Source organism: Oncorhynchus kisutch, linkage group LG23 (assembly GCF_002021735.2).
Source record: "Oncorhynchus kisutch isolate 150728-3 linkage group LG23, Okis_V2, whole genome shotgun sequence".
Classification (NCBI taxonomy): Eukaryota; Metazoa; Chordata; class Actinopteri; order Salmoniformes; family Salmonidae; genus Oncorhynchus; species Oncorhynchus kisutch.
In genome coordinates, this window is record NC_034196.2 from 45,129,043 (window position 1) to 45,151,542 (window position 22,500).

Consider the following 22,500-nt stretch of genomic DNA (forward strand, 5'->3'; position numbering starts at 1 on the left):
GTTCTGGTCTGTCTGCACCTGGTCTGTCTGGATGTGGGTGCACCTGGTCTGTCTGCACCTGTTCTGGTCTGTCTGCACCTGGTCTGTCTGGATGTGGGTGCACCTGGTCTGTCTGCACCTGTTCTGGTCTGTCTGCACCTGTTCTGGTCTGTCTGCACCTGGTCTGTCTGGATGTGGGTGCACCTGGTCTGTCTGCACCTGTTCTGGTCTGTCTGCACCTGGTCTGTCTGGATGTGGGTGCACCTGGTCTGTCTGCACCTGTTCTGGTCTGTCTGCACCTGGTCTGTATGGATGTGGGTGCACCTGGTCTGTCTGCACCTGTTCTGGTCTGTCTGCACCTGGTCTGTCTGCACCTGGTCTGTCTGGATGTGGGTGCACCTGGTCTGTCTGCACCTGTTCTGGTCTGTCTGCACCTGGTCTGTCTGGATGTTGGTGCACCTGGTCTGTCTGCACCTGGTCTGTCTGCACTTCAAATCAAATCAAATCAAATCAAATTTATTTATATAGCCCTTCGTACATCAGCTGATATCTCAAAGTGCTGTACAGAAACCCAGCCTAAAACCCCAAACAGCAAGCAATGCAGGTGTAGAAGCACGGTGGCTAGGAAAAACTCCCTAGAAAAGGCCAATACCTAGGAAGAAACCTAGAGAGGAACCAGGCTATGTGGGGTGGCCAGTCCTCTTCTGGCTGTGCCGGGTGGAGATTATAACAGAACATGGCCAAGATGTTCAATGTTCATAAATGACCAGCATGGTCGAATAATAATAAGGCAGAACAGTTGAAACTAGAGCAGCAGCACAGTCAGGTGGAAGTTGAAACTGGAGCAGCAGCATGGCCAGGTAGACTGGGGACAGCAAGGAGTCATCATGTCAGGTAGTCCTGGGGCATGGTCCTAGGGCTCAGGTCAGTTGAAACTGGAACAGCAGCATGGCCAGGTGGACTGGGGACAGCAAGGAGTCATCATGTCAGGTAGTCCTGGGGCATGGTCCTAGGGCTCAGGTCCTCCGAGAGAGAGAAAGAAAGAGAGAAGGAGAGAATTAGAGAACGCACACTTAGATTCACACAGGACACCGAATAGGACAGGAGAAGTACTCCAGATATAACAAACTGACCCCAGCCCCCCGACACATAAACTACTGCAGCATAAATACTGGAGGCTGAGACAGGAGGGGTCAGGAGACACTGTGGCCCCATCCGAGGACACCCCCGGACAGGGCCAAACAGGAAGGATATAACCCCACCCACTTTGCCAAAGCACAGCCCCCACACCACTAGAGGGATATCTTCAACCACCAACTTACCATCCTGAGACAAGGCTGAGTATAGCCCACAAAGATCTCCGCCACGGCACAACCCAAGGGGGGGGGCGCCAACCCAGACAGGATGACCACAACAGTGAATCAACCCACTCAGGTGACGCACCCCCTCCAGGGACGGCATGAGAGAGCCCCAGCAAGCCAGTGACTCAGCCCCTGTAATAGGGTTAGAGGCAGAGAATCCCAGTGGAAAGAGGGGAACCGGCCAGGCAGAGACAGCAAGGGCGGTTCGTTGCTCCAGAGCCTTTCCGTTCACCTTCCCACTCCTGGGCCAGACTACACTCAATCATATGACCCACTGAAGAGATGAGTCTTCAGTAAAGACTTAAAGGTTGAGACCGAGTTTGCGTCTCTGACATGGGTAGGCAGACCGTTCCATAAAAATGGAGCTCTATAGGAGAAAGCCCTGCCTCCAGCTGTTTGCTTAGAAATTCTAGGGACAATTAGGAGGCCTGCATCTTGTGACCGTAGCGTACGTATAGGTATGTACGGCAGGACCAAATCAGAGAGATAGGTAGGAGCAAGCCCATGTAATGCTTTGTAGGTTAGCAGTAAAACCTTGAAATCAGCCCTTGCTTTGACAGGAAGCCAGTGTAGAGAGGCTAGCACTGGAGTAATATGATCAAATTTTTTGGTTCTAGTCAGGATTCTAGCAGCCGTATTTAGCACTAACTGAAGTTTATTTAGTGCTTTATCCGGGTAGCCGGAAAATAGAGCATTGCAGTAGTCTAACCTAGAAGTGACAAAAGCATGGATTAATTTTTCTGCATCATTTTTGGACAGAAAGTTTAAGATTTTTGCAATGTTACGTAGATGGAAAAAAGCTGTCCTCGAAATAGTCTTGATATGTTCTTCAAAAGAGAGATCAGGGTCCAGAGTAACGCCGAGGTCCTTCACAGTTTTATTTGAGACGACTGTACAACCATTAAGATTAATTGTCAGATTCAACAGAAGATCTCTTTGTTTCTTGGGACCTAGAACAAGCATCTCTGTTTTGTCCGAGTTTAATAGTAGAAAGTTTGCAGCCATCCACTTCCTTATGTCTGAAACACATGCTTCTAGCGAGGGCAATTTTGGGGCTTCACCATGTTTCATTGAAATGTACAGCTGTGTGTCATCCGCATAGCAGTGAAAGTTTACATTATGTTTTCGAATAACATCCCCAAGAGGTAAAATATATAGTGAAAACAATAGTGGTCCTAAAACGGAACCTTGAGGAACACCGAAATTTACAGTTGATTTGTCAGAGGACAAACCATTCACAGAGACAAACTGATATCTTTCCGACAGATAAGATCTAAACCAGGCCAGAACATGTCCGTGTAGACCAATTTGGGTTTCCAATCTCTCCAAAAGAATGTGGTGATCGATGGTATCAAAAGCAGCACTAAGGTCTAGGAGCACGAGGACAGATGCAGAGCCTCGGTCCGATGCCATTAAAATGTCATTTACCACCTTCACAAGTGCCGTCTCAGTGCTATGATGGGGTCTAAAACCAGACTGAAGCATTTCGTATACATTGTTTGTCTTCAGGAAGGCAGTGAGTTGCTGCGCAACAGCCTTCTCTAAAATTTTTGAGAGGAATGGAAGATTCGATATAGGCCGATAGTTTTTTATATTTTCTGGGTCAAGGTTTGGCTTTTTCAAGAGAGGCTTTATTACTGCCACTTTTAGTGAGTTTGGTACACATCCAGTGGATAGAGAGCCGTTTATTATGTTCAACATAGGAGGGCCAAGCACAGGAAGCAGCTCTTTCAGTAGTTTAGTTGGAATAGGGTCCAGTATGCAGCTTGAAGGTTTAGAGGCCATGATTATTTTCATCATTGTGTCAAGAGATATAGTACTAAAACACTTGAGCGTCTCTCTTGATCCTAGGTCCTGGCAGAGTTGTGCAGACTCAGGACAACTGAGGTTTGGAGGAATACGCAGGTTTAAAGAGGAGTCCGTAATTTGCTTTCTAATAATCATAATCTTTTCCTCAAAGAAGTTCATGAATTTATCACTGCTAAAGTGAAAGTCATCCTCTCTTGGGGAATGCTGCTTTTTAGTTAGCTTTGCGACAGTATTAAAAAGGAATTTCGGATTGTTCTTATTTTCCTCAATTAAGTTAGAAAAATAGGATGATCGAGCAGCAGTAAGGGCTCTACGGTACTGCACGGTACCGTCCTTCCAAGCTAGTCGGAAGACTTCCAGTTTGGTGTGGCGCCATTTCCGTTCCAATTTTCTGGAAGCTTGCTTCAGAGCTCGGGTATTTTCTGTGTACCATGGAGCTAGTTTCTTATGAGAAATTTTTTTTGTTTTTAGGGGTGCAACTGCATCTAGGGTATTGCGCAAGATTAGATTGAGATCCTCAGTTAGGTGGTTAACTGATTTTTGTCCTCTGGCGTCCTTGGGTAGGCAGAGGGAGTCTGGAAGGGCATCAAGGAATCTTTGTGTTGTCTGTGAATTTATAGCACGACTTTTGATGTTCCTTGGTTGGGGTCTAAGCAGATTATTTGTTGCAATTGCAAACGTAATAAAATGGTGGTCCGATAGTCCAGGATTATGAGGAAAAACATTAAGATCCACCACATTTATTCCATGGGACAAAACTAGGTCCAGCGTATGACTGTGACAGTGAGTGGGTCCAGAGACATGTTGGACAAAACCCACTGAGTCGATGATGGCTCCGAAAGCCTTTTGGAGTGGGTCTGTGGACTTTTCCATGTGAATATTAAAGTCACCAAAGATTAGAATATTATCTGCTATGACTACAAGGTCCGATAGGAATTCAGGGAACTCAGTGAGAAACGCTGTATATGGCCCAGGAGGCCTGTAAACAGTAGCTATAAAAAGTGATTGAGTAGGCTGCATAGATTTCATGACTAGAAGCTCAAAAGACGAAAATGTCTTTTTTTTTTTTGTAAATTGAAATTTGCTATCGTAAATGTTAGCAACACCTCCGCCTTTGCGGGATGCACGGGGGATATGGTCACTAGTGTAGCCAGGAGGTGAGGCCTCATTTAAAACAGTAAATTCATCAGGCTTAAGCCATGTTTCAGTCAGGCCAATCACATCAAGATTATGATCAGTGATTAGTTCATTGACTATAATTGCCTTTGAAGTAAGGGATCTAACATTAAGTAGCCCTATTTTGAGATGTGAGGTATCATGATCTCTTTCAGTAATGACAGGAATGGAGGTGGTCTTTATCCTAGTGAGATTGCTAAGGCGAACACCGCCATGTTTAGTTTTGCCCAACCTAGGTCGAGGCACAGACACGGTCTCAATGGTGATAGCTGAGCTGACTACACTGACTGTGCTAATGGCAGACTCCACTATGCTGGCAGGCTGGCTAACAGCCTGCTGCCTGGCCTGCACCCTATTTCATTGTGGAGCTAGAGGAGTTAGAGCCCTGTCTATGTTGGTAGATAAGATGAGAGCACCCCTCCAGCTAGGATGGAGTCCGTCACTCCTCAGCAGGTCAGGCTTGGTCCTGTTTGTGGGTGAGTCCCAGAAAGAGGGCCAATTATCTACAAATTCTAACTTTTGGGAGGGGCAGAAAACAGTTTTCAACCAGCGATTGAGTTGTGAGACTCTGCTGTAGAGCTTATCACTCCCCCTAACTGGGAGGGGGCCAGAGACAATTACTCGATGCCGACACATCTTTCTAGCTGATATGCACGCAGAAGCTATGTTGCGCTTAGTGATTTCTGACTGTTTCATCCTAACATCGTTGGTGCCGACGTGGATAACAATATCTCTATACTCTCTACACTCGCCAGTTTTAGCTTTAGCCAGCACCATCTTCAGATTAGCCTTAACGTCGGTAGCCCTGCCCCCGGGTAAACAGTGTATGATCGCTGGATGATTCGCTTTAAGTCTAATACTGCGGGTAATGGAGTCGCCAATGACTAGAGTTTTCAATTTGTCAGAGCTAATGGTGGGAAGCTTCGGCGTCTCAGACCCCGTAACGGGAGGAGTAGAGACCAGAGAAGAATCGGCCTCTGACTCCGACCCGCTGCTTAATGGGGAAAACCGGTTGAAAGTTTCTGTCGGCTGAATGAGCGACACCGGTTGAGCGTTCCTACAGCATTTCCTTCCAGAAACCGTGAGAAAGTTGTCCGGCTGCGGGGACTGTGCCAGGGGATTTACACTACTATCTGTACTTACTGGTGCCACAGACGCTATTTCATCCTTTCCTACACTGAAATTACCCTTGCCTAACGATTGCGTCTGAAGCTGGGCTTGCAGCACAGCTATCCTCGCCGTAAGGCGAGTACAGCGGCTGCAATTAGAAGGCATCATGTTAATGTTACTACTTAGCTTCGGCTGTTGGAGGTCCTGACGAATCGTGTCCAGATAAAGCGTCCGGAGTGAAAAAGTTGAGGAAAAAATTAATAAATATATGAACGGTAATTAAAAGGTGAAAACCGTAAAGTTGTCAGGTAGCAAAACAGGTTAGCAACAAAACGCACAGCAACTCGAAAACAAGCCTGCAAGTTGTGACCGGAAATGACGTCACATTTCTGTTTGCTCTGTTGTGTCAACTTGGTCTGATCTGTTACAAATTACAAATTAGAAGAAGAGTTCAGTGTATGAAAGGCTATAATGTGTAGGCCTAATGTTCTGCCTGTAGCTTTATATCTAGCCACTGTGGAACGTTAGAACATTTCCATAGACAACCACTGTATTATATTACTGTATTATATTACTGTATTATATTACTGTATTATATTACTGTATTATATTACTGTATTATATTACTGTATTATACCACTGTATTATATTACTGTATTATATTACTGTATTATATTACTGTATTATATTACTGTATTATATTACTGTATTATACCACTGTATTATACCACTGTATTATACCACTGTATTATATTACTGTATTATATTACTGTATTATACCACTGTATTATACCACTGTATTATATTACTGTATTATATTACTGTATTATATTACTGTATTATACCACTGCATTATATTACTGTATTATATTACTGTATTATATTACTGTATTATACCACTGTATTATATTACTGTATTATATTACTGTATTATATTACTGTATTATATTACTGTATTATATTACTGTATTATATTACTGTATTATGTTACTGTATTATATTACTGTATTATACCACTGTATTATATTACTGTATTATATTACTGTATTATACCACTGCATTATATTACTGTATTACACCACTACACCATGACACCACCACACCATGACACCACCACACCACACCATGACACCACCACAACACCATGACACCACCACAACACCATGACACCACTACACCACCACACCATGACACCACCACACCATGACACCACTACACCATGACACCACCACACCATGACACCACCACACCATGACACCACTACACCATGACACCACTACACCATGACGCCACCACACCATGACAACACCACACCATGACACCACCACACCATGACACCACTACACCATGACACCATGACACCACCACACCATGACACCACTACACCATGACACCACCACACCATGACACCACCACACCATGACACCACTACACCATGACACCCCTACACCATGACACCACCACAACATGACACCACTACATCATGACACTACCACACCATTACACCACCACATGACACCTCCACACCATGACACCACCACACCATGACACCACCACACCATTACACCACCACATGACACCTCCAACCATGACACCACCACACCATGACATCATGACACCATGACACCACCACACCATGACATCATGACACTACCACACCATGACATCACCACACCATGACATAATGACACCATGACACCACCACACCATGACACCATGACACCACTACACCACCACACCATGACACCACTACACCATGACAACACCACACCATGACACCACCACACCATGACACCACTACACCATGACACCCCTACACCATGACACCACCACAACATGACACCACTACATCATGACACTACCACACCATTACACCACCACATGACACCTCCACACCATGACACCACCACACCATGACACCACCACACCATTACACCACCACATGACACCTCCAACCATGACACCACCACACCATGACATCATGACACCATGACACCACCACACCATGACATCATGACACTACCACACCATGACATCACCACACCATGACATAATGACACCATGACACCACCACACCATGACACCATGACACCACTACACCACCACACCATGACACCACTACACCATGACAACACCACACCATGACACCACCACACCATGACACCACTACACCATGACACCACACCACCATGATGCCACTATACCACCACACCATAACACCACTACACCATGACACCACTACACCATGACACCACCACACCATGACACCACTACATCATGACACTACCACACCATTACACCACCACATGACACTACCACACCATTACACCACCACATGACACCTCCACACCAGACACCACCACACCATGACACCACCACACCACCACACCATGCCACCACCACACCATGACACCATCACACCATGACACCACCACACCAGCACACCATGACACCACCACACCATGACACCACCGCACCATGACACCACTACCACCATGACACCACCACACCATGACACCACCACACCATGACACCCCTACACCATGACACCACTACACCATGACAACACCACACCATGACACCACCACACCATGACACCACTACACCATGACACCACACCACCATGATGCCACTATACCACCACACCATAACACCACTACACCATGACACCACTACACCATGACACCACGACACCATGACACCACTACATCATGACACTACCACACCATTACACCACCACATGACACTACCACACCATTACACCACCACATGACACCTCCACACCAGACACCACCACACCATGACACCACCACACCACCACACCATGCCACCACCACACCATGACACCATCACACCATGACACCACCACACCAGCACACCATGACACCACCACACAACCATGACACCACCACACCATGACACCACCACACCATGACACCACCACACCATGACACCACCACACCATGACACCCCTACACCATGACACCACCACACCATGACACCCCTACACAATAACACCACACCACCATGACACCACTACATCATGACACTACCACACCATTACACCACCACATGACACCTCCACACCATGACACCACCACACCATGACACCATGACACCATGACACCACCACACCATGACATCACGACACTACCACACCATGACACCACCACACCATGACATCACCACACCATGTCATCATGACACCATGACACCACCACATGACACCTCCACACCATTACACCACTGCACCACCACACCATGCCACCACCACACCAGACACCACCACACCACTACACCACCACACCATGCCACCACCACACCAGACACCACCACACCATGACACCACCACACCATGACACCACCACACCATGTCATCCTGACACCACTACACCATTACACCACCACATGACACCTCCACACCATGACACCACCACACCATGCCACCATGACACCATCACACCATGACACCACCACACCAGCACACCATGACACCACCACACCATGACACCACCACACCATGACACCACTACACCATGACACCACCGCACCATGACACCACCACACCATGACACCACCACCCCATGACACCATGACACCGCCACACCATGACACCACTACACCATGACACCACTACAACATGACACCACCACACCATGACACCATGACACCACCACACCATGACACCACCACACCACCATGACACCACTACACCATGACACCACTACACCATGACACCACTGCACCATGACACCACCACACCATGACACCACTACACCATGACACCACTGCACCATGACACCACCACACCACCATGACATCACCACACCATGACAACCATGACATCACCACACCATGACACCACCACACCATGACATCACCACACCATGACACCACCACACCACCATGACATCACCACACCACCATGACATCACCACACCATGACACCACCACACCACCATGACACCATAACACCACTACACCATGACACCACCACACCATGACACCACTACACCATGACCCACCACACCATGACACCACACCACCATGACACCACTACACCATGACACCACCACACCATGACACCACACCACCATGACACCACTACACCATGACACCACTACACCATGACACCACCACACCATGACACCACACCACCATGACACCACCACACCACCATAACACCACCACACCAGGACACCACTACACCATGACAGCACCACACCATGACACCACCATGACACCATCACACCATGACACCACTACACCATGACACCATGACACCACCACACCATGACACCACCACACCATGACACCATCACACCATGACACCACTACACCATGACAGCACCATGACACCATCACACCATGACACCACCACACCATGACACCACCACACCATGACACCACACCACCATGACACCACCACACCATGACATGACTTTGCCACTCTTCTTTTAGCTGTAGTTGTTGTAGTTGCTGTAGTTGTTGTAGTTGCTGTAGTTGTTGTAGTTGTTGTAGTTGTTGTAGTTGCTGTAGTTGTTGTAGTTGTTGTAGTTGTTGTAGTTGCTGTAGTTGTTGTAGTTGTTGTAGTTGCTGTAGTTGTTGTAGTTGTTGTAGTTGTTGTAGTTGCTGTAGTTGTTGTAGTTGTTGTAGTTGTTGTAGTTGCTGTAGTTGCTGTAGTTGTTGTAGTTGCTGTAGTTGCTGTAGTTGTTGTAGTTGTTGTAGTTGTTGTAGTTGTTGTAGTTGCTGTAGTTGCTGTAGTTGCTGTAGTTGTTGTAGTTGTTGTAGTTGCTGTAGTTGCTGTAGTTGTTGTAGTTGTTGTAGTTGCTGTAGTTGCTGTAGTTGTTGTAGTTGCTGTAGTTGCTGTAGTTGCTGTAGTTGTTGTAGTTGTTGTAGTTGCTGTAGTTGTTGTAGTTGTTGTAGTTGTTGTAGTTGTTGTAGTTGCTGTAGTTGCTGTAGTTGCTGTAGTTGCTGTAGTTGCTGTAGTTGTTGTAGTTGCTGTAGTTGTTGTAGTTGTTGTAGTTGTTGTAGTTGCTGTAGTTGTTGTAGTTGCTGTAGTTGTTGTAGTTGCTGTAGTTGCTGTAGTTGTTGTAGTTGTTGTAGTTGCTGTAGTTGCTGTAGTTGTTGTAGTTGCTGTAGTTGTTGTAGTTGTTGTAGTTGTTGTAGTTGCTGTAGTTGCTGTAGTTGCTGTAGTTGCTGTAGTTGCTGTAGTTGTTGTAGTTGTTGTAGTTGCTGTAGTTGCTGTAGTTGCTGTAGTTGCTGTAGTTGCTGTAGTTGCTGTAGTTGCTGTAGTTGTTGTAGTTGTTGTAGTTGTTGTAGTTGCTGTAGTTGCTGTAGTTGCTGTAGTTGTTGTAGTTGTTGTAGTTGCTGTAGTTGTTGTAGTTGCTGTAGTTGTTGTAGTTGCTGTAGTTGTTGTAGTTGTTGTAGTTGTCGTAGTTGTTGTAGTTGTTGTAGTTGTTGTAGTTGTTGTAGTTGCTGTAGTTGTTGTAGTTGCTGTAGTTGCTGTAGTTGCTGTAGTTGCTGTAGTTGTTGTAGTTGCTGTAGTTGTTGTAGTTGTTGTAGTTGCTGTAGTTGCTGTAGTTGCTGTAGTTGTTGTAGTTGCTGTAGTTGCTGTAGTTGCTGTAGTTGTTGGCTGATAACATAGTAGAGTTCAAGAGATGAATGGTTTTATACTAGCTGCTTGTGCATACTGTACCTGGAACAATGGAGACACAAACAGGTAATAACCTGAGTCAGCTAACATAAAGCCAGATAACTAAGTTGTTTGTTGTCAAAGCTATAGCTGGATGTGGAGCAGGCCTGTTGTGGTGATTTGTAGTGAATCCACGCTATTATAAAAGTTGGTTCTGGACAGGTAAAGCTGACTCAGGTTATTACCTGTTTGTGTCTCCATTGTTCCAGGTACAGTATCTTGATGTGGTGGTGGCTGGATTAAATGCTAGTTTTCACTGCTCTAGGTTTTAGCAGTGTAACATGTAAACTGATTATGTTATGACAGCAACGTGTTTCATTGCAAAGATAAACACTATCCTGTTGGTGCTTGTCTTTCAGTGTGGTCACAGACTTAGTTTCTCTGCAGGATGAGTAAATAGATCCACCCTGTAGATTCACACAAACCCTGCTAGTGCCAGGATGTGATTATGGTGCTGGGTGGGGCTCAGAGCTGCCAACAGAACAGAACCTGACTAACAACTTTCCAGACTGATACTTTATGAATGTTTTTTTCCCCAAAGCATTTTCTTTAATTATAGGTTTGGGAAATGGTTTAGGTCACTCGAGGTCTGCACCACCCAATGATGATCCGTGTTCACCAAGCCTATCCTCCCTCTACTCGGTGTGGATCGTGGATGTGCTGCTGGGCGGGGCTTCAGAGCTGCCAACAGAACAGAACAAACAGCTTTCAGACTGGAGTCATGAAAGCTGATGATTAATCTAAATTAAATTATTTTCAAAGCATTTACTTGCATTAAAGTGGAACTGACCGAAATTTTAGCCTCACGAAATCGTATTAAAAACTGTTCATGTATCTATTCATCCCCCCAGGAATGATAAGTCATATCTTTGAACATTTTCTGACTAGTGAGCACTGAGATATGGTCAGCACAGCCAATCAGAGCTACAGTAGGCCTATATGCAAACCGGTGCAGCACAGCCAATCAGAGCTACAGTAGGCCTATATGCAAACCGGTGCAGCACAGCCAATCAGAGCTACAGTAGGCCTATATGCAAACCAGTGCAGCACAGCCAATCAGAGCTACAGTAGGCCTATATGCAAACCGGTGCAGCACAGCCAATCAGAGCTACAGTAGGCCTATATGCAAACCGGTGCAGCACAGCCAATCAGAGCTACAGTAGGCCTATATGCAAACCGGTGCAGCACAGCCAATCAGAGCTACAGTAGGCCTATATGCAAACCGGTGCAGCACAGCCAATCAGAGCTACAGTAGGCCTATATGCAAACCAGTGCAGCGCAGCCAATCAGAGCTACAGTAGGCCTATATGCAAACCAGTGCAGCACAGCCAATCAGAGCTATAGTAGGCCTATACGCAAACCAGTGCAGCGCAGCCAATCAGAGCTACAGTAGGCCTATATGCAAACCGGTGCAGCACAGCCAATCAGAGCTACAGTAGGCCTATATGCAAACCAGTGCAGCGCAGCCAATCAGAGCTACAGTAGGCCTATATGCAAACCGGTGCAGCACAGCCAATCAGAGCTACAGTAGGCCTATATGCAAACCAGTGCAGCGCAGCCAATCAGAGCTACAGTAGGCCTATATGCAAACCAGTGCAGCGCAGCCAATCAGAGCTACAGTAGGCCTATATGTAAACCAGTGCAGCGCAGCCAATCAGAGCTACAGTAGGCCTATATGCAAACCAGTGCAGCACAGCCAATCAGAGCTATAGTAGGCCTATACGCAAACCAGTGCAGCGCAGCCAATCAGAGCTACAGTAGGCCTATATGCAAACCGGTGCAGCACAGCCAATCAGAGCTACAGTAGGCCTATATGCAAACCAGTGCAGCGCAGCCAATCAGAGCTACAGTAGGCCTATATGCAAACCGGTGCAGCACAGCCAATCAGAGCTACAGTAGGCCTATATGCAAACCAGTGCAGCGCAGCCAATCAGAGCTACAGTAGGCCTATATGCAAACCAGTGCAGCGCAGCCAATCAGAGCTACAGTAGGCCTATATGCAAACCAGTGCAGCGCAGCCAATCAGAGCTACAGTAGGCCTATATGCAAACCAGTGCAGCGCAGCCAATCAGAGCTACAGTAGGCCTATATGCAAACAAGCCATTTGCCACACAGACCTGGCATCATTCACTTTGAACTGGACTGTGTGTTTACAGGCAGTAGGGCCTGTCATCATTCACTTTGAACTGGACTGTGTGTTTACAGGCAGTAGGGCCTGCCATCATTGACTTTGAACTGGACTGTGTGTGAACAGGAAGTAGGGTCTGCCATCATTCACTTTGAACTGGACTGTGTGTTAACAGGCAGTAGGGCCTGTCATCATTCGCTATGAACTGGACTGTGTGTTTACAGGCAGTAGGACCTGCCATCATTGACTTTGAACTGGACTGTGTGTGAACAGGAAGTAGGGTCTGCCATCATTCACTTTGAACTGGACTGTGTGTGAACAGGAAGTAGGAACAGCGTGACTTTAGATCATTAGAACACATTCACTAAAAGCCACAAAATAAACCTGAATGGATTTCTGCAAATATGCCACAAAATACCACCGTAGTCCTCTTACATTTGGGAACTTTAGATGTACAATGCGTATCAGATCAAGGTAAAGCACATCAATTGGCTCAGTTCAAGCTGAGGGTGTGTCATCGTCTTCTGGGAAAACCTGCAGTTTCCTTCTGGGCTCGGTGGTGCCAAGGTGCCAATGTCTCAGTGCCATCATATTGTAGTGTAGTGGTTCTCCAACCTCTCCTTGGGGACCCCATTCCATAGATTTGATCTATTCCAGAGCTAGCACACCTGATTCAACTTGTCGACTAATCATCAAGCCCTTGAATGGGTGAATCAGTTGAGCCTGTTCAGAGCTACGACAACATTGTGAAACGTCTGGTCCCCTCTCCACTGCTGCGGCGAAGTAGTATTTCTTAGATACAGTTGAAGTCAGACTTTTACATACACCTTAGTCACATACATTTAAACTCAGTTTTTCACAATTCCTGATATTTAATCCTAGTAAAAAATTCCCTGTCTTAGGTCAGTTAGGATCACCACTTTATTTTCAGAATATGAAATGTCAGAATAATAGTAGAGAGAATGATTTATTTCAGCTTTTATTTCTTTCATCACATTCCCAGTGGGTCAGAAGTTTAAATACACTCAATTAGTATTTGGTAGCATTGCCTTTAAGTTGTTTAACTTGGGTCGAACGTTTCGGGTAGCCTTCCACAAGCTTCCCACAATAAGTTGGGTGAATTTTGTCCCACTCCTCCTGACAGAGCTGGTGTAACCGAGTCTGGTTTTTAGGCCTCCTTGCTCGCACACACTTTTTCAGTTCTGCCCACAAATTTTCTATAGGATTGAAGTCAGGGCTTTGTGATGGCTACTCCAATACCTTGACTTTGTTGTCCCTAAGCCATTTTGCCACAACTTTGGAAGTATGCTTGGGGTCATTGTCTATTTGGAAGACTTTAAGCTTTAACTTCCTGACTGATGTCTTGAGATGTGTCTTCAATATATCCACATAATTTTCCTGCCTCATGATGCCGTCTATTTTGTGAAGTGCACCAGTCCCTCCTGCAGCAAAGCACCCCCACAACATGATGCTGCCACCCCCATGCTTCACGGTTGGGATGGTGTTCTTCGGCTTGCAAGCCTCCCCCTTTTCCTCCAAACATAACGATGGTCATTATGGCCAAACAGTTCTATTTTGTTTCATCAGACCAGAAGACATTTCTCAAAAAAGTATGATATTTGTCCCCATGTGCAGTTGCAAACCGTAGTCTGGCTTTTTTATGGCGGTTTTGGAGCAGTGGCTTCTTCCTTGCTGAGCGGCATTTCAGGTTATGTCGATATAGGACTCGTTTTACTGTGGATATAGATACTTTTGTACCTGTTTCCTCCAGCATCTTCACAAGGTCCTTTGCTGTTGTCCGGGGATTGATTTGCACTTTTCGCACCAAAGTATGTTCATCTCTAGGAGACAGAACGTGTCTCCTTCCTGAGCGGTATGATGGCTGCGTGGTCCCATGGTGTTTATACTTGCGTACATTTGTTTGTTCAGATTAACGTGGTACTTTCAGGCGTTTGGAAATTGCTCCCAAGGATGAACCAGACTTGTGGAGGTCTACATTTTTTTCTGAGGTCTTGGCTGATTTCTTTAGATTTTCCCATGATGTCATGCAAAGAGGCACTGAGTTTGAAAGAAGGCCTTGAAATACATCCACAGGTACACCTCCAATTGACTCAAATGATGTCAATTAGCCTATCAGAAGCTTCGAAAGCCATGACATAATTTTCTGGATTTTTCCAACCTGTTTAAAGGCACAGCCAGTGTATGTACACTTTTGACCCACTGGAATTGTGATACTGTGAATTATAAGTGAAATAATCTGTCTGTAACAATTGTTGGAAAAATGACTTGTGCCATGCACAAAGTAGATGTCCTAACCGACTTGCCAAAACTATAGTTTGTAAACAAGAAATTTGTGGAGTGGTTGAAAAATTTGTTTTAATGACTCCAACCTCAGTTTATGTAAACTTCCGACTTCAACTGTATATATATATATATATATATATATATATATATATATATATATTTATATATATATATACAGTACCAGTCACAGGTTTGGACACTCATTCAAGGTTTTTTCACTATTTTCTACATGCCCAGGGTCAAAAGTGAAGCCGGAACTGGGTTAGTAACTGCCGATCCGATGTTCAAAAGTTATTATTAGTTATAAGAAATCATAGATAAAATAAAGTAGAGATAAACACCAAACGAATCACAGGAAAGGTGGGTCGAACCTCGCAAAACGGCAGCCATCCAATAAGGTGCCTTCAGTTCCTGTACGTTATCATCACTCCATGAGTTGTTAATCATGAAACAAACCTCTCCGCCTTTTTTTCCCCTAGAGAGTTATTTCTTCCACGCAATGGACGGAGGACCCCTCTGGCTGAATGGACAGGGACAGTAAAATCCAGAGAGAGACATAATTCCGTAAAACAGTATGTTACAATGCCTGAGTATGTTACAATACCTGATGTCTCTCTGAAAGAGGCTCCTCGCCCTGAGCTTGTCTACCTTATTCATTGTTTCATTATATAAAGCTCATGATAAAATAATACGACCTCAGCATCTGTGCATCGGATGGCTAACACGAAGAAGAAAGACTAGAATGTCTCTGTGCATCAGATAGCTTCTCTGCCAGCTAACACGAAGACGAAAGAATAGAATGTCTCTGTGCATCAGATAGCTTCTCTGCCAGCTAACACGAAGAAGAAAGACTAGAATGTCTCTGTGCATCAGACAGCTTCTCTGCCAGCTAACACGAAGAAGAAAGACTAGAATGTCTCTGTGCATCAGACAGCTTCTCTGCCAGCTAACACGAAGAAGAAAGACTTGAATGTCTCTGTGCATCAGACAGCTTCTCTGCCAGCTAACACGAAGAAGAAAGACTAGAATGTCTCTGTGCATCAGACAGCTTCTCTGCCAGCTAACACGAAGAAGAAAGACTCGTGTCTGTGTGTTAGCCTTTTGTTCTTACTCAGATACATAAAACTACATGCTGGAACTGCAGGGTCCCTACTTACGACAAATTAGATCTGGTTTTTATTGATTTATTATTCATTAAGGTCATTAATAACATTTGTAATACCATTATTAATCCCTTTAAACAGAGTTGTGAAAAAAAAATAGTACTCACCATTTTAAGTAATTTTAAGTTTAGGTTTATATCTATTAACCCTCGAGCTACCAACATATTTTACATGGATTACCAATGGGGTCATTTTGAAGAAACTATTGGATAAAGCAACAATCAACAAAATGTAACCGTATGTCTTGTTAAAACGTCACATGGAAAATAATGATGTCTAATGTATAAATAACCAAAACACAGTCTTTAAATGTACATGTTACAGCACCATGAATGTGCCATGGATGACAGGTTGCTAACAGTAATGCAGTATAGAATAGTAGTATACATTCACAATAGTATACATTCACAATAGTATACATTCACAATAGTATACATTCACAATAGTATACATTCACAATAGTATACAGTATACATTCACAATAGTATACATTCACAATAGTATACATTCACAATAGTATACATTCACAATAGTATACATTCATAATAGTATACATTCACAATAGTATACATTCACAATAGTATACATTCACAATAGTATACATTCACAATAGTATACATTCACAATAGTATACATTCACAATAGGTATACAGTATACATTCACAATAGTATACATTCACAATAGTATACAGTATACATTCACAATAGTATACATTCATAATAGTATACATTCACAATAGTATACATTCACAATAGTATACAGTATACATTCACAATAGTATACAGTATACATTCACAATAGTATACATTCACAATAGTATACATTCACAATAGTATACAGTATACATTCACAATAGTATACAGTATACATTCACAATAGTATACATTCACAATAGTATACATTCACAATAGTATACATTCATAATAGTATACATTCACAATAGTATACATTCACAATAGTATACAGTATACATTCACAATAGTATACAGTATACATTCACAATAGTATACAGTATACATTCACAATAGTATACATTCACAATAGTATACATTCACAATAGTATACAGTATACATTCACAATAGTATACAGTATACATTCACAATAGTATACATTCACAATAGTATACAGTATACATTCACAATAGTATACAGTATACATTCACAATAGTATACATTCACAATAGTATACAGTATACATTCACAATAGTATACATTCACAATAGTATACATTCACAATAGTATACATTCATAATAGTATACAGTATACATTCACAATAGTATACATTCACAATAGTATACATTCACAATAGTATACATTCACAATAGTATACAGTATACATTCATAATAGTATACAGTATACATTCACAATAGTATACATTCACAATAGTATACATTCACAACAGTATACATTCACAATAGTATACATTCACAATAGTATACATTCACAATAGTATACATTTCACAATAGTATACAGTATACATTCACAATAGTATACAGTATACATTCACAATAGTATACATTCACAATAGTATACAGTATACATTCACAATAGTATACATTCACAATAGTATACATTCACAACAGTATACATTCACAATAGTATACATTCACAATAGTATACATTCACAATAGTATACATTCACAACAGTATACATTCACAATAGTATACATTCACAATAGTATACATTCACAATAGTATACATTCACAATAGTATACAGTATACATTCACAATAGTATACATTCACATAGTATACATTCACAATAGTATACATTCACAACAGTATACATTCACAATAGTATACATTCACAATAGTATACATTCACAATAGTATACATTCACAATAGTATACATTCACAATAGTATACATTCACAATAGTATACATTCACAATAGTATACATTCACAATAGTATACATTCACAATAGTATACAGTATACATTCACAATAGTATACATTCACAATAGTATACATTCACAATAGTATACATTCATAATAGTATACATTCACAATAGTATACATTCACAATAGTATACAGTATACATTCACAATAGTATACAGTATACATTCATAATAGTATACATTCACAATAGTATACATTCACAATAGTATACATTCACAATAGTATACATTCACAATAGTATACATTCACAATAGTATACAGTATACATTCACAATAGTATACATTCACAATAGTATACATTCACAATAGTATACATTCACAATAGTATACATTCACAATAGTATACAGTATACATTCACAATAGTATACATTCACAATAGTATACAGTATACATTCATAATAGTATACATTCACAATAGTATACATTCACAATAGTATACATTCACAATAGTATACATTCACAATAGTATACATTTACAATAGTATACATTCACAATAGTATACATTCACAATAGTATACATTCACAATAGTATACAGTATACATTCACAATAGTATACATTCACAATAGTATACAGTATACATTCATAATAGTATACATTCACAATAGTATACATTCACAATAGTATACATTCACAATAGTATACATTCACAATAGTATACATTCACAATAGTATACATTCACAATAGTATACAGTATACATTCACAATAGTATACATTCACAATAGTATACATTCACAATAGTATACATTCACAATAGTATACAGTATACATTCACAATAGTATACAGTATACATTCACAATAGTATACATTCACAATAGTATACATTCACAATAGTATACAGTATACATTCACAATAGTATACAGTATACATTCACAATAGTATACATTCACAATAGTATACAGTATACATTCACAATAGTATACATTCACAATAGTATACAGTATACATTCACAATAGTATACATTCACAATAGTATACATTCACAATAGTATACATTCACAATAGTATACATTCACAATAGTATACATTCATTAATTGTATGAATTATAATGCATTTAAAAGTACTAACACATACATTTATTCCATTTGGCAGGGATTTTAAAAACCTTTACACAATGAGCACTTGATTTGATAAAAAACATATAGCTGGCTATGAGTGTTGGAAGAATGTGCACAGTTTTCACTCACAATTCTGGAGTGATCTGTGTTCATGTATATCCACTATATTGATGTGCTATTTATGTTTTTCTCTGAGCGTTTGAGGAGCATGACAGCTGGCGATCAGCTCTGCGTGAGCCCGCCGTGTGTGTGTCTGTGTGTGTGTGTATCACTGCTGCATGCTGGGTAGACCTCGTTTCCAACGCCGCATAAACAAAAGGTTAATGAGGGTTCACGGGCCTCACTGCTTTTTGTTTATCCCTTCAGCAGATGCCAACAGATTTACACACACAGACACACACACACACAGACACAGAGACACACACACACACACAGAGACACACACAGACACACACACACACAGACACAGAGACACACACACACAGAGACACACACACACAGAAGACAAAGACAGAGACACACACACACACACACACAGACACAGAGACACACAGACACAGAGACACACAGACACAGAGACACACACACACACACACACAGAGACACACACACACACACACAGACACACACAGACACACACACAGAAGACAGAGACACACACACACACAGACACACACACACACACACACACAGACACACACACACAAAGACACAGAGACACACACACACACACACACACAGACACACACAGACACACACACAGACACAGAGACACACACAGACACACACACAGACACACACACACAAAGACACAGAGACACACACACACACACACACACAGACACACACAGACACACACACAGAGGACAAAGACAGAGACACACACACACACACACAGACACAGAGGACAAAGACAGAGACACACACACACACACACACACACACACACACACACAGACACAGAGGACAGAGACAGAGACACACACAGACACACACACATATACAGAGCAGATCTACATGGAATTCAGCCCTGATCACTGGAGTCCTGTGTTCTGTGTTTTAAGCCAAGCAGCTAGAGGGGCCCCCGCGACCATTTCTCTATGTAATTACTGCAGTTCATGGATGGATATCGGCTACTTCCTGACTTAAATAAATATATTTTTACGTCTCATCATGTTTTCCTGTTTTTAGTTCTGGCTCATTTGATAGATATGCATTGTTTCAGCAATTCATCTTGATTTAATAATAATTTATCTTTATCTTTATCTACTGATCAAGTGATCAAGGCAATTGTGGGATGGATTGTTTTTATTTATTTATTTATTATTGTTTGTTGTATTGTGGATGTTTACGCTGAATGTTCATGCTTTCCTGATGTTCTGCGGTTGTGGCCAAGGTGACGAAGGTTTCAAATGGTTGTTATGGGAGACTTGTGATGTTAATTTTCACCAAAGACTTTGATATGGATGTTACTACTTCCCTCAAAGCCACATGTCAGGTTTTTATCTTTCTGTGTCACTCATAAATTGTATGTAGATTATGAAATACTGCCCTCCAGTGGACAGATTACCAATCAACACCACATTTTCCCCCCTCATTGTGTTGAGAGTGTAACGGTAAAACAACGTCTTCATTTTGAGTAGTAGTCGTGTTTTTGAGAAAAGTCAGACTTTCTGCTATGAATGATTAATCATTGATTTGACAAGTACTGTTTTTAGAGTTTTTATGTCTACGATATCATTGTGGTATTTGCTTTGCGACTAATTTATGTTCTTCCTTCAGCCTTGTCTTTCTGTGTCCTTAAGGAAATGTCACTTTGACCAAGGAAAAATTAACCAAAGCCCCAGCACTGAGATTATCATGGAAAAGGGCTTGATATCTATTTGTGTACGTGTTAGTCTCACGTTACCATAGTCCCCGGTCTCACGTTACCATAGTCCCCGGTCTCACGTTACCATAGTCCCCGGTCTCACGTTACCATAGTCCCCGGTCTCAGCTTACCATAGTCCCCGGTCTCACGTTACCATAGTCCCCAGTCTCACGTTACCATAGTCCCCAGTCTCACGTTACCATAGTCCCCAGTCTCACGTTACCATAGTCCCCGGTCTCACGTTACCATAGTCCCCGGTCTCAGCTTACCATAGTCCCCGGTCTCACGTTACCATAGTCCCCAGTCTCACGTTACCATAGTCCCCAGTCTCACGTTACCATAGTCCCCAGTCTCACGTTACCATAGTCCCCAGTCTCACGTCACCATAGTCCCCGGTCTCACGTTACCATAGTCCCCGGTCTCAGCTTACCATAGTCCCCGGTCTCACGTTACCATAGTCCCCGGTCTCACGTTACCATAGTCCCCGGTCTCACGTTACCATAGTCCCTGGTCTCACGTTACCATAGTCCCCAGTCTCACGTTACCATAGTCCCCGTTCTCACGTTACCATAGTCCCCAGTCTCACGTTACCATAGTCCCCAGTCTCACGTTACCATAGTCCCCGGTATCACGTTACCATAGTCCCCAGTCTCACGTTACCATAGTCCCCGGTCTCACGTTACCATAGTCCCCAGTCTCAAGTTACCATAGACCCTGGTCTCACGTTACCATAGTCCCCAGTCTCACGTTACCATAGTCCCCGGTCTCACGTTACCATAGTCCCCAGTCTCACGTTACCATAGTCCCCAGTCTCACGTTACCATAGTCCCCAGTCTCACGTTACCATAGTCCCCAGTCTTACGTTACCATAGTCCCCAGTCTCGAATGCCAGGAGCCCTGTATGTACTGTAGATTCATCCCTCTCACACATAACAGG

General features: G+C 42.9%; 1 protein-coding gene across 2 annotated transcripts in view; it reads left to right on the plus strand.

The window, feature by feature from the left end:
• LOC109884257 (cingulin-like protein 1) overlaps positions 1-22,500 on the plus strand; it is a 117,814-nt gene that overhangs the window by 40,084 nt on the left and 55,230 nt on the right. The window lies entirely within an intron of this gene.